The sequence below is a fragment of the Apteryx mantelli genome, chromosome 1 (assembly GCF_036417845.1).
Source record: "Apteryx mantelli isolate bAptMan1 chromosome 1, bAptMan1.hap1, whole genome shotgun sequence".
NCBI lineage: Eukaryota > Metazoa > Chordata > Aves > Apterygiformes > Apterygidae > Apteryx > Apteryx mantelli.
In genome coordinates this window covers 130,507,768-130,521,047 of record NC_089978.1, presented here as the reverse complement: position 1 = coordinate 130,521,047, position 13,280 = coordinate 130,507,768, and positions in this window count along the sequence as shown.

Here is a 13,280-nt window from a genome sequence, read left to right as displayed (position 1 = left end):
CACGAGGTTAAATGTTCTGAAGCATTATGACAGGTTTGGGGGCCATTTGCTCCCAGCACTGCCAGTAGGGTAGATCTGGCTTTCAGAATATCTAAGCAGAAGCTCTGAAAAGCTTCCAGAGTTTAGTGGCTCCAGTACCGGGATTTTAGCTCTGTTCTTTTTTTCTTTCTTTCTTTCTTTTTTTTTTTTTAACTTGGCATTTTCCAGAGACAGATAAAGAACTATTCTATAAGCAGTAATCTAAAATTTGATATTTCCCACTCCTCCTTACCTAATAAGCTCAGTGCTCAAGAGGTTTATACACTTCAAATTTGTGTGTGTGTGTCTGTGCATGTGCATGCACATGCATGCTTCTGGTTACAGTTATGGCAGCCATATCAATCCTCCCTCTCTACTAATCAAGCTCCCTCTTGGCCAGTTTTACTAACAAAAATTTACCAACCAAGCAGCAGAGCGAAGCAAAGAGATTAAGAAAAACAGTATCAGATGCAGCCTTGCGAAGAGCCATTGGCATCATTCATCCCACAACAGTCTGTACCATACGCCTCTTCTCTGTAAGGCCAGAGACAGCCTTTCCCAGCTTGCAACCCTTTCACAACATTAAATATAACAGCCTTCCTCCTGTTCCATGGGCGTAGGCAAGCACGCTGTCCAAGACTTGTCTTTAGGAGACTTCATCTTTCAAAATTCTTTTTTGACTCTGTAGAAATTGATGCTAAGCTTGAAAAATAGCTGTTATATCCACGCTGTTTGCTGTTCCTTCCAGAGTAGGATAGCTCCAGGTATTGCTCCCAGAAGAATGAATTAGCCTGTCCAGTTTAAGGTGGAGCTCTGATCACATCCACTGGGAGCATACATAACTACCAGATAGACTGAAATCTTTCCTATTCTTCAAGCTGAATATAATTTCAGCCTGTCAGTCCTTATCATATCCCCTCTAATCATGCAAAATATTTCCTCCTCTTCTCTCTTTCATCATAATGTAGACTTATCATTTTCCCCTTTAGCCTTCATTTAGTTGCAATATTCACATTGTATTATACATTCTTTATACAATTAAATAAGGAAATTGTCACCACAGGATGTCTGGGAGGCCAAACGTATGAATGGGTTCACAAAGGATTAGAGGAGTGCCTGGAATAGTCCATCAAGGGCTATTAAACTTGGATATGTATATAAACATTGGCTCAGGAAATCCTTAAGCCATATGATGCTGTATGCTGGGAGAATATACTAGGGAGAAGCATCGCTGTATCTTTTTTTTCATTTTTTTTTTATATTCCTTTCTTAGGGCATTTGCTACTGGCCAATGTCAGAGGCAGATTGAGGGCTACCAGGACCTTTAGACCTAATACCACTGTTTTTTTATTCATAAGAAGTTTGGGATGTTTATCAAATTATGAGTAAAACACCTTACTCTATTGTTATGCTTTTTATCCAATTTAACATTAAGATCTTGTAGTGAGAACACCTGCGGAAGATCTGGCAAGGAGTCAGTGACTGGCAGAGTACGTGGTAGCAGCCCCAGCATGTGAAACTACACACTGGCTGAATTCCCATCAGGGCCAGGCATGCACATTCCATTTTGTCAACAACGTCTAGCTGCTTCTCATACAGTAGTTTCTCAAGGTTAGCACAGCTGAGATAAGGAAATAGTTCTAGTAGATTTAAGGGGCCCTTAGGATACAAGGAGTCGAGTCCCACCTGGGTGCCTGACCCGTGCATCTGACCCATGCCTCCAGCAGCCTCCCATTGGCAACCCCTCCGTGTGGTTTCTGGGACTCCCCGTGTAGCTGGGAGTGCAAGTCCTTTATTAAATTTATCCTGTTTAACCCCTTATGAACCTTGAGTGTCTCCCTCCACCGGTATCCGACCCTCTCTTGCCCACCTTGTGGTCACAGATCTTCACCCTAGATTTATATCATTGTAGAGTCTTCCTGGTTTTCCCCACAAATCTTCTTGATTTTACAGACTGTAATTATTCATAGTCATCACTGGTACTGCGGAAGCACTCAAAACACTTAATCTTCAAACAAGGCCTTTCTGTGCTAGGGGCTGTACAAACCCAGAATAAAAACAATCTGGATGTATTAGCTGTATATTTTTCTAGTTGGATCTCAGTTGTTACCATGTTAGAAATCTTGGGAGGATGGGGGGAGTATTGTGAAGAAGATTTTTATGGTCTTAAAATGCACTGGAAAGCAGTCTTTTTCCTTCTCATTCTCTTGACTCATTTTATACAGAATCTGTTATGACAGTGTCCTGAAGATACATGTTTCTGCTTTATTTTTTACCTTAGAAATATGAAGATTTTAAAGCCTTCCCTTCCAGAATCTAAGTCAAATTTTAGCACAGGAAAAACAAAAGCAATATCCCGCCCACCCAAAAATTAAAGTATGATGTTTGACAAAGTGTCATGAACCAGACTTTCTTCATTTGACTGTGAAGACCTCAGATTTTGATCCTGAACTTCCCAAGGTGGAAGAAGCTGTTGCTCTGATTTCAGCCTACTGCCTGCCTCTCTGTCCCCTCTCTTCCCCTCTCTGCTCCCAGTGAATATGAGCTTCATGATTTGATTCTTCACTTTTTCTGGGTATCATGCAGTCACCAGCTAGTGGGGAAGGGGTCAAAAATCTGGGGAGGTGGTTAGTGAGGAATTACCCTGTTGTGACAGGGAGCTGGTTTAAAGTTGGGATACTGATTTTATGCCATCTTCTTCATACCCAAAGGAAAGGAAGGTGTAACTTTGGCACCTCTGTGACCCATTTATTTTGACCCAAAATGCAGCCTCAAGGTCACAGGGAATTGCAGGCAAGGTAGGTGAGTGCATAATAACAATAGTATTAGTATCCCTGTGGCTGCTCTAAGTTAAAGGCTGAATGAATTAAGTGGTGCATAGCTGTATTTACCCTTCTCTCTCTCTCTTTCTTTCTCCCTTTCTCCCTGCTGAGTTTAAATGGTGAACCCAGTCTGTTAGTATTTTCCTATAAATGAAACAAAGAGAACCCCCATATCAATTTAAAATTTTGAAGCTGCCTTTATGCATCATAAAAACTTGATAAAAGAGCACAAGCACAACTTTGTTTTGGGTTTTTTTTGCTTTTCAGGTCACGTTTAATGAAGTAATTACAGTGAAATACTCTTAAAATTCAAGACCTAATTAAAGCAAAGAATAAAACTTCAATTGATCCATTATTTAGATTGGTGAGAAGTGAGCGAAAAGAAGCAATGAAAAAGTTAGTATATTATGGGAGGAATGAAGCACACTCCCTCTTGGGGAATACTGATATGAAGAAGGCCTTGGGATGATAACAGCCAATCAGGGATGTGTTTAAATCATTTACTAAGAGCTCATCTTCAAACAAGTAAGCATGGGGCAAAAGCAAAGCTATTAATCAAAAGGATGCTTCTTCCAAACAAACATAGGTGTTGCCTTATGTGTTTGAATCAGAAATCACCTATCGCCTAGCCCAATATCCTCCTTATGGCAGATTAGCACCCAAATTACGCAGTAAGAAAGGAGCTCTTAACTCACAAGTGAGGTTTCTTTCTCTCTCTGGATGGGTATAATTTGGCTTACAGAGTTGCTAGGCGCTTCTATTTCTTCATGCATGGGGAGTAAGATGGCAGTTCTGGGTCCTGCTTTGCAGGTCACATGGAAGTGTTAGCAAGATGGATTTATAATGGCAGGAGCTCGGTTGTGTCTGTGCAGGATGTGTGGTGTTCAGCTCTTCGGACAGAGCATGTTGCGCTAGTTGCCATTCGCCGTCTGCTCCATGGCGGTTGGCTAGGAGGAGCTGTGCCATAGGACATTTCTGGCCCACCCAGACCATCCTGCCTTGGCAGCTCCAAAACAGGATGCTTCATTGTCAATAACTGCTGTAACTCTGCAGGTTTTTTCTTCTGGAGTAACTTTAACCAAATTTCTTTCCCTGTTTTTCTTTCCCAGTTCCAGTGGAAAATCAGTGTGATGGAAAATTTCTGTTTACATGAAGGTGGTTGTGAGCTCTAAGCATCAACATGATTCTGATTAGGTTGTTGTTTTTTATTAATTTCAACCAAACTACAGTAAGCAATTTTGTTAAGCAAAATTTCCCAGATGTCAACAGTGACTGATTCAAAATGCACCCATGTGATCTTACTTTCTAAAGCATCTCTCACATTCCTTAAAGTACTATCTTAAAGTCTTGGGTAACTACCCTCCTGTGTTCAACATCCCTCCACCTGCCTTGTTATTCATATTGCATTTATGCCAGATTGATACTATAAAGTGCAGTAGCTGGTTTGGATTTGTTTTAGCGAGTTAGTATAATATTTCTGCAAAGCAGCAGCTTTTTTCCTGTGTTATCTGAGTCACTAAGCAGTTGCATGCATTTTCAGGTTACCTAAATCCCTTTCTCTGTGATTTACCATCCTGTCCCATGCACTGCTGTAGAAACAGTGTCTGGCTGAACAGCCACACTGGGAGTACCTTGCCTTGGCAGACTGGGGAGTCCTTGTCACTGAAAGACTCCAAGAGCAGAATAGAAAAGCATCCCTCTGGAATAATATGGGTGTTGGTGATCCTTCCTTGGATCACAAGATGTGCTGATGACTTCTTGGGGTCTCTTTCAGGTTTTTTCAATTTTGTGATGATTATAGAACTCTAAGTGCTGAACATTTCTTTTTCCAGGCACAAGTGAATGTTGCTCTTCTCTGTTCATGAGAGACAAATTTTCAAATTTTGCTGGCCCAGAAATAATCAAGGCACTTTCACCAAAATAAGTGCCCTGCTTTCTAGGGGTAGCAAATTCCCATGGTCTTCACTGTGAACTGTGGGTAGTCAACACTTCTGAAATTCATTTCTCCTCCTTGCATGCCTAAGTTCAGGTGAACTCTTTGGAAACCACCGGCATTTTTGTTTAGACACAGGTGGGAGAACAGTGCTTGCAAAGTATCTCCAGGAGCAACCTCATCCAAATAAATGCCTTAGACTGGAATTCATGTCATTTTTACTTTAATTTCTCTTTTGGGGGAATAAAATAAAACTTCAAGAAAGTTACAGTCAGATGCGTATGTGTAATACTTGAGTTTAGTCAGTGACTAAGTCCATTCTGCCCTTTCGCTGCAGACCTTCATGAAGCAACGGAGTAATTGCAGCTCTGTGCTTAGAGGAATTTCCAAATTGCTTGAGATGATTTCTCCCATATATCAATACATGAAGCAGATTGCTGATTTCCTCTGTGAAAGGCACAGTATTCCGGTTGTGTCTCCCTAATGCTTTTTGGGGAGGCAGGGTGGCTCTGAGTTGCTCCCCGTAGCAGGTGATAGCAGGAAAGCTACAATTTAATCCTTGGAACAGCAAACCACCAATAATTGTTTGGAGCAATGGTAGGAAAAATTCTGCCTCTTCCAGTCAGCTGTAGATGCTTCAGGTCACAAAGTTGTTTCTTACACTTCTGCTTAATAAATATGCCTTTAGACATGTGCATGAAAGTCAAAATAAACACCAGACTTAACTCTGCTTCATGAAAATGAGCTGTTATGGTCTCAGCTGGATATGCATCTGAATGAGTACTGAATAAAGAAGGGCAATAAATGCTGACTACATGACAGCTTTTGTGTCTTTTTCAACAAATTTCAAAGCAATAGCCCCAAATTCTTCCAAAATCCAAATGTTCCATTTTCCCAGTTTTCAAAAAAGAGTAATTCTTCATTTTGTGTTATTTTAAAATGATTTTTTAAAATAAAATGTCTAATCATTTTAATTAAATACTTGAAATAGAAAAAAATATATATTTGGTTTTAGTTTGAAACAAAACTCTTGCTGACATTCCAAAATCACCAGCAAACCAAAACATCAGTCATGCGTCTGCACAGTTTAACTGTATCAGTGTAGCTAAGGACAAATGACATTCAACACTGTGCCAGCAGCAGTGGTTAAACTCCATAATTGTTTCTTTTATTGTCCCCCTTTGCAAAGATTTTAAATCCCTTGTTATGCAATTAGCTTCTCTTTTCTGCTAAAGGCTCTTGTCTCTCTTGACAGGCCCTCTGATTACAAAATGTCTGCTGTAAACTCAGAGTGGCAGCAGATTCAAGGAGAGGAAATCTGCTTCCTCTGGTCATTACCTGAGCATATTGGAGTGTCTCTCTGAACTGTAATGGGCAGAGGTGGGGGGTGTAGCCAGGGCTCCTATAGGCAGTGGGATTCCTGGCGATGGTCCTCTGGTTCTGCATCCTTCAAGCCTGCAAATTCCTTACCTCCTTCCACTGGGACTGCATTTTTGGAGGAGTAGAGGGCAGGGTGCCACTGGTGGAGGGAGCAGCGTTTTCAGTGTTGAGCTAGTGAGGAAAGTGGATTGGCTTTTTCTTTTAACTGGTGGTGGTTTTCCTTCTGCTCGCTTCTATCTCAGGGATAAGCCCCTTGCTCCACTTTTCATTGTCAGCCATGAAATCAGCTACCATTTCGGAGCACCTCTCAGTAGTTTCCAAATGCCTTTGACGCATTGTGCCTAAACAGGAGACTGCTGAGAATAGCTGCTAAATCTTTAAATCTGGTTTCACACTTAGTCATCTTTGTGACTTTAAGTTTGTTGTTAGCATAGCTTGTGTTCCAGGTCACTGAGAGCCTGGGATTAATACACTAAGACTTGGTATTAATATGAGCAACTAGCAGTTTTATTGAGCCTCTCCACTCTTACAGGGGATCTAAACTAACTAAATCTCTAAAGACTTGCCCCAGAGTGCTCTGTGTCTTCTGTAATGCCTGGAATGGATTGGGGAAGGGGGAGCATGCCTTTTCCAAAAGATCAGGGAGAAAAGTAAAGTAATGCCAGGATGTTATTGCATCATCTTTTCTTTCTTGGTAGGAGACCAGCAAAACTTTTTGTCAGGATAAGGGCTAAGGTCTTTGTTTCTACTGAGTGATACAAACAACATACTGACTTGTTGCAAGTATCCACAAACTCTGATTTTCTTCTCTATACCCTTCCTTTTCTCCTAGTGGCTTAATGATACCATTCACTCAGCTGGCTTTTCTCCCTCTTCCCCTTCATATCCATCTGTCCACTCCAGGTGGCAACTCATCTGGATGATAGTGTACCTTCAGTATCATGGCTCTTGCATCAATGATAGTTCCTATGTACAGCTTGTGTTGGATGTGTTGCAGATTAATTATCCTGAGCTTTGGAAAATGCCCAGTTAAGATGGGCAAGAGGAGAAATGCTTGTTTTTGACCAACTGCTTAACAATTCCAACCATGTGTGGCACTCTAAAACAAGGGAACTTTTTGTGCGTGTTTGGGTACCTATTTATTTGATTAAAGTATGTCCCTAAACATTTTACAGGTTGAAAATGATGGCTGCATATTACATGACAATCCATCTGATCAACTGCAGACAGAAGTTGTCTTCTGCAACTTATCCTCCATTGCCCTGGGCTCTGAAGTTAGGTCAGCCAGGGGAATTTGGCAAAAAAACATAAGGACCCAAATTGCCTGGGGAGAAGCAGGTGTTTCTATGGCAGGAAGAGCAAATGAAATGTTTCTAGAGCCAGCAAATACCTTTAACATTTGTTTTCTAAAGAACAACATTCTCCCTCCATATCCTAAGACTTCTGCTTTCTCTATCTTCCTCAGCCTATGTTAGATAAACATCCCTGTTTCTCAACAGTCTCCAGACTCCTTTCTCACCTTCTGTACATTTTCCCTAAAGCTCTGAGACTAAAGAAGCTCTCCTGAATGCCTTCTCATTGTTTGGGCATCCTGTCACAGTAACGACCGAATATGATTATAAGGCTGAATTGAAAACAGTATCTATTTTACTGCTAAGTAAATGGCTAGGCTTCATGTTTTCTTTTGGTCTTGCCCCACCTCTCTAGGGAAACTAGGAGTATCAGGCTTCATTCCTATCTCTAGGCTGCATTCCTCAGATGCTATGTGGAGGTGGGTAGCATTTCCCAGTCCCTTCACTTTTGCTTCTTTCCACAACTGTGGCTGATGCTGTTGCTTGTTACCACAGTCTGATTTATCCTGACAAAAGTTTCAAGGCTCCATCTTCAGTCCAGCTCTTGAAGCCATCTTTGTCATGCAGAATTCATTCATTTGCTGGCTATACCTGTTTACACTTTGGTTTGGTAGGCAAGAATCCTCAAAGCTAAATGATTACCAAATTCTATCTGAAATTACCATCCTTCCAGGACTTTTTGGTTTTCAGATGCTGTCTACCCATGGCTTGGCCATTGTTGAGTTACACTGGGCTTAGCTTTTATTTTTTCATAGTGGGAAGAAGAAGTCAGAGACCTATCCAGCAGATCCTCCCGATTCCTTCTGCACCTCTCTCCTTATATGCTGTGTCCTTTCTCAGATGTACAGCTGTGTCAACCAGCTCTGCTGGCATCTTCACTTAACTCAAGCAGATTGACTTTATTTTGCCACAGACTCTTGAGTTTCTTCCCTTTTCATGCCTTTGCGCCTCTTCAAGCCCTTGTAACACATCTTTAAATCTATGCTTGTCTCTCCAAAATGAGAGCTGATGGTAGGTTCCTACAACACTGTGCTCTGTCCTTCATGTGGGGTCGCTCCTGGTCATCTGGGTATTTGCCACCTCTACAGACCTGCAAACCACTCTTCAGTGCTAGGAGACTGTGTCCAGCTTCCTAGCATGGCCGCACTCCCACTGTGCTCATCCCACTTACTCTTGTGGAGCATATTTCTGCACTGCTCAGTCACTGGAAGAGCCAAGGTACTCCACACCACCTGCTTGTGCAGGTTTGTCCACAGCATCTGCTCTCTCCAACTGCTGGCTGACTGTGTGGGGAAGGGGATGGGCAAGAAAGGATTATATTCATTACATTATTAAATAAATCAGGTGGAATTAGCTCTGAGCAGAAAGCAGCAGCTGGCTTTTGCAATGTTGTGACAGGCTCTGCCAATTATGCAATGCAAATAAAATCCTTATGACTTCCACAGGCTCCTAGGCCATGACAGGCCTGGAAAGTCTGTTTGGCAATTTCCTTTGATCTTGTCCAGTAAATCTGTCCTCTCCTTGAGCCTCTGAGGGCCTTTTGATTCTACAGAAGAGCAGCCATTCTCCAAGTCTGTTCTCTGCCAAGGCTGTAACAATAGAGACCTCCAGATTCCTCCGTATACCCTTAAAGCCTAACTCAGAAGCAAGGAAGAACTTGGTTAGTTTTATTCTTATTACTGTAGCAGATTACTGATTTAGCTGGTAGTTGTACTGTGGTGTTTTTTTAATGCTTAGACCAGCAAAATGAGGCCATGATACCAACACCATGGCACTTGCCCTAATTATTCTCCAAGGTTAATTTACTGAGGCTGCGCGGGTACGTGTTCCTGACAGACTGATTCCTTTGTATTATATTAGCTAAGGGAGGACACTGAGTTTCCTATGTATTTGGGGGAGGGTGAACAATTAGAAGGAGGAGATCTTTTGCCATGGTAGCATAGGCAGGGCAAGGTTATGCTGAAATGAAATTACAGCTGAAACACAAAGGGTAAATACCCTGTTAAGGGGCACCAAGATGGATCAGGATGAAAGATGTTGAGGAGGAGATGGACTCTTTGAATTCAGATGATAATGGACTTGTAGGGTGTTCAACCTTGATGTGAGAATGTGGAGAGAATGGAGTTATATATTTGCATGGGTATGCACAGAGGAAATTTTAGTCGAACCTCATTTGACAAAGTGTGGCTGTAACTGAAAGTTTAGAAGATTACCTTCCAGTGTTGAGAGCTACAATACAGAACTCTTTAACTGAGGACATAGGACTCTACAGACAGCAGCCTGAAAATTCAGCTATTACAACAGAAATGCTAGATAATGGTGTAGGTCTAGATCAGAGCTGGTCAGACTTCTTGATAGAACTTTTTTCCTTGTTCTAAAAGTTGTCCTGCTTACACACCTAAGGAGCCGCTGTTCAAAAGATACTTTCATGCTAACCTTGTAAGAAAATGAGATGGCTGCATTTGCTGTAGAAGAGGCTAATCACCAGGCAGTGATGTTATAGAGCATATCTCAGCAGAGTTATCAGAGAGATCTCAGCAGAACATATCTTAGCAGAGCAGGGAAGAAAGTTGTAGAATAATTTAGAAAGGACAAAATGGTGATTCCAAATGCACTTGTGAAGTTAGAGCCAGAAGATGAAGACAACTGGTGAAGACCATAAAACATGTTTGTGTTTTGTAGAAGAAACCAGGTGAGCATATTCACCCTGCAGTGATGTCCCCTTGTCTTGGATAAAAGAGCAAGTACATGTTTATCAGTGGGCTGCCAGCCTGGGAAGCAGTGCTCCAGTGACAATGAGGAGCAATGCCATGGGCCTGAGTGCATCTCTGGTTACCTAGACTTTGTTCTGACCAGTGCTAAGGAGCTCAGTATACACATAGCTTGCTTAGGACCTGAATTTTCAACCTTCCATAGAAAGCTTAGGTTAGGGTAGAAAATTGCTGATGAGTTAGCAGGGGGAGCTCTTCTTTTGACTCTAGCATAACCTGTTCCCCAGCATAATGTTAGTGAATTCTCCCTTGCTATGATTTCAGACATATGTCTGAAATTCTGCCTGCTTAAAGATGCCATAGTACTTGTCATAAGAGTAAAGGGAGTAAGGCAGACTTCCACTCCTGGGTAATTACATTCTGCCTCTGAAACGTCTCCATCCACCTTAGTTTAGAATGGATTTTTTCTGCAGCCAGGACCAGGTGGGACAAGAGGTCTACTGGTAAGAGGTTTGTGTTGGATTTGGTCCCATCCAGTATGCTAAGTGATGCTGACTTTCAAAACAAACTCACAACTGCATGTAACTGTTAGGAAGGCTGCATCCCCAAAGAACTGCCCTAGCTGTGGCATTGATCTCTCACCCAGACCATGTCAATCAGAGGATAGAAAGAAAAGTATATTTTGTCATGGATTAATACAGAGTCAGATTGTGGAAAGGATCTGAGTGAGGTGAGTGGGAGGATGAAAACTTCTCTGGTGAATTTTATGATTTAAAAATAATAATAAAAAAAACCTTGTGTTTTGAAAACTGTAAAAAAATGTACTTCTGCAGAAGAACAGCATGAAGAGGAAAACAAGGGCTTCAGCAAGGTGAATCAGAAAAAAAAAATTCTTTGGGATTGGCTTTAGGGAGTAGAGCTTGGAGCTGAAGGAAACAAATAGCATTGCAGCATCTGAAGCAAGTGAAGCCAGCTTGAAATATATTCAGAGCAACAGGTTAATTTACTCTGAGCATTAGAAGGGCTGAGAAGGAAATGGTGTCTCCTTGCAGAGGCAGTGGCAGAAAGAAGCAGCTTTTGGATGTCACACAGAGGCACACATTCCCCATCGGGTTAGCAGGGTGAAAGAGGCAGATTGCACTGAAAATGTTTTCTAAGATGCTCAAAAAAATCCCTTCTAGTCTGTAGAGGAAATGACCCGAGCTTTGAGGACCACTAGTTTGCAAGTACATGCAACCCACTGCCCTCCCCGCTACTCAGCTTAGGGCAAAGTCAGTCGCTTGGAGCCCTTAAAACAAAGATGTGTCTTAAAACTGATTTGGTATTTGTTGCACAAGAAAAGAGAGAGACAATGCTGCCTTGTGTTCCCAATAAAGATGGCAAATTTTAGAGATAAACAATGGAAAAGCAAAGCACAGAGACTAACATCTAAGAGTACTAGTAGCAGGGAATAAGGGTGAGGAAAAGAGAAGAAATCTGAAATGATAAAGGTAAAATGTGCTTTATGTTTGTGGAAAGGTAGGAACTGTGATAAACTCAAACCTGGAGTTGATGCTTTATTATATATTTTCCCTTGACCCCTAGAGAATACACAAATAAAATCAATTAATGGGCCTTGAAGAAGAATCACTTAAAACTGTTCAATTAAACCCCGCAATGCAGAGAACAGAAGGGAGAGGGGAAAAAAAAACAATAAATACATCTTAAAAAATGGACTTGTCTGAGGTGCCTGGGCCCCGATATGCACCATTACTGATGGATCGAATCACACTTCCATTAACACCATAATCTTATAGACTCCACAGGCCATAAAAAAGGGATTTACTTTAATCAGGTTTGGTTAGGGCTGAATTTGAAAAGCGCTACAAGTGAAATAAAACACGACCTCATCCCCCCTTTGATTTTCTTTCTTCTCACTCTGGCTCTCTAATTTACAATTTGCCAGCCACCAACGTTCATTTCTAATGGCTGCGATCTGCTGGTGTATGTCACACTCTCTCCCTTATTGTGGCAGAAATGATTAGGAAGAACATAGACCTTTCATTTCCGTCCCCACCCCCTGCATTCCTGAACAAAAGGGACATAACGTTTCCCTTCATGCAATCTTTATGAACACTTCTGAGTTTTCCGTGTCACCCCCCTCACTCTTTCCCTGGCCACCACAGGGGTGATATTCGGTCACCCAGTCCGTGACTGGGAAGGGATTGGGGAGGAGGTGGAAGGACGGGTTAGAGGGCAGGAGGATGCCCATGGGCTTCTAGGCATGAATACTGACCACCAAAGAGACCAGTCACAAGATGTATGAGTAATTTTTTTTATTTCTCTCGCTGTCTCTTTTATTTTTTTCTTTTCCTCTGCTCCATGCTTCAGACTACTCAATTTATCACATGGTGCCAACTAACTGTTATGATTCTTGCTGCTTTTTTTTTAATCCCCCATCCAGGACAAATCCAACACAGTCTGTATGCAAAGGACAGAGCTATCAAGTGTATGCTTTGTTCTGCTGTCCCTGCAGTCAGGCCCTGGCTATCCCTAGTGATTAAAAAAAAAAAAACAAACATATTTTGTGCTATTTAGAGAGGTGCCTTAGTGGGATGGTTGCTAATGATAAAGGCAGTTAACTTCATTTTTAATCAACCTGTTATCCTCTACTGGGTTATATTGTACTTCTCTAGAAGTTATGTTCCTGACCATGGCAATGTTGGCACTCAGGTGGCAGCAATGAGAAACTGTAGATCATAACGGTCACCTTGGGTTTGCACCTCTAGGAACAAAAACAAAACAAAGAACAGTCATCTCAGAAAAGCTGCCACTGCCTGTGCCAGTGTGTATTGCACTTACCTCTGACAGTATTTACATTATAAATGGTCATCTTGGTTGCAGGTTGGGTGGGTAACAGCCCTAAGTGCTCTGCAACAAAATTAAGTCGCAGTATCTGTGCAGGCATCTCCTAGGTCAGCAGTGGCGTAAGAGCTGCTTGATGGAGCTCAAAGTCTGCAGGAGCATCTTGATGCCTAGCATGGTGCTTGGGTAAAATCATCTGGTTGTTTCACAGAGTTGCAAC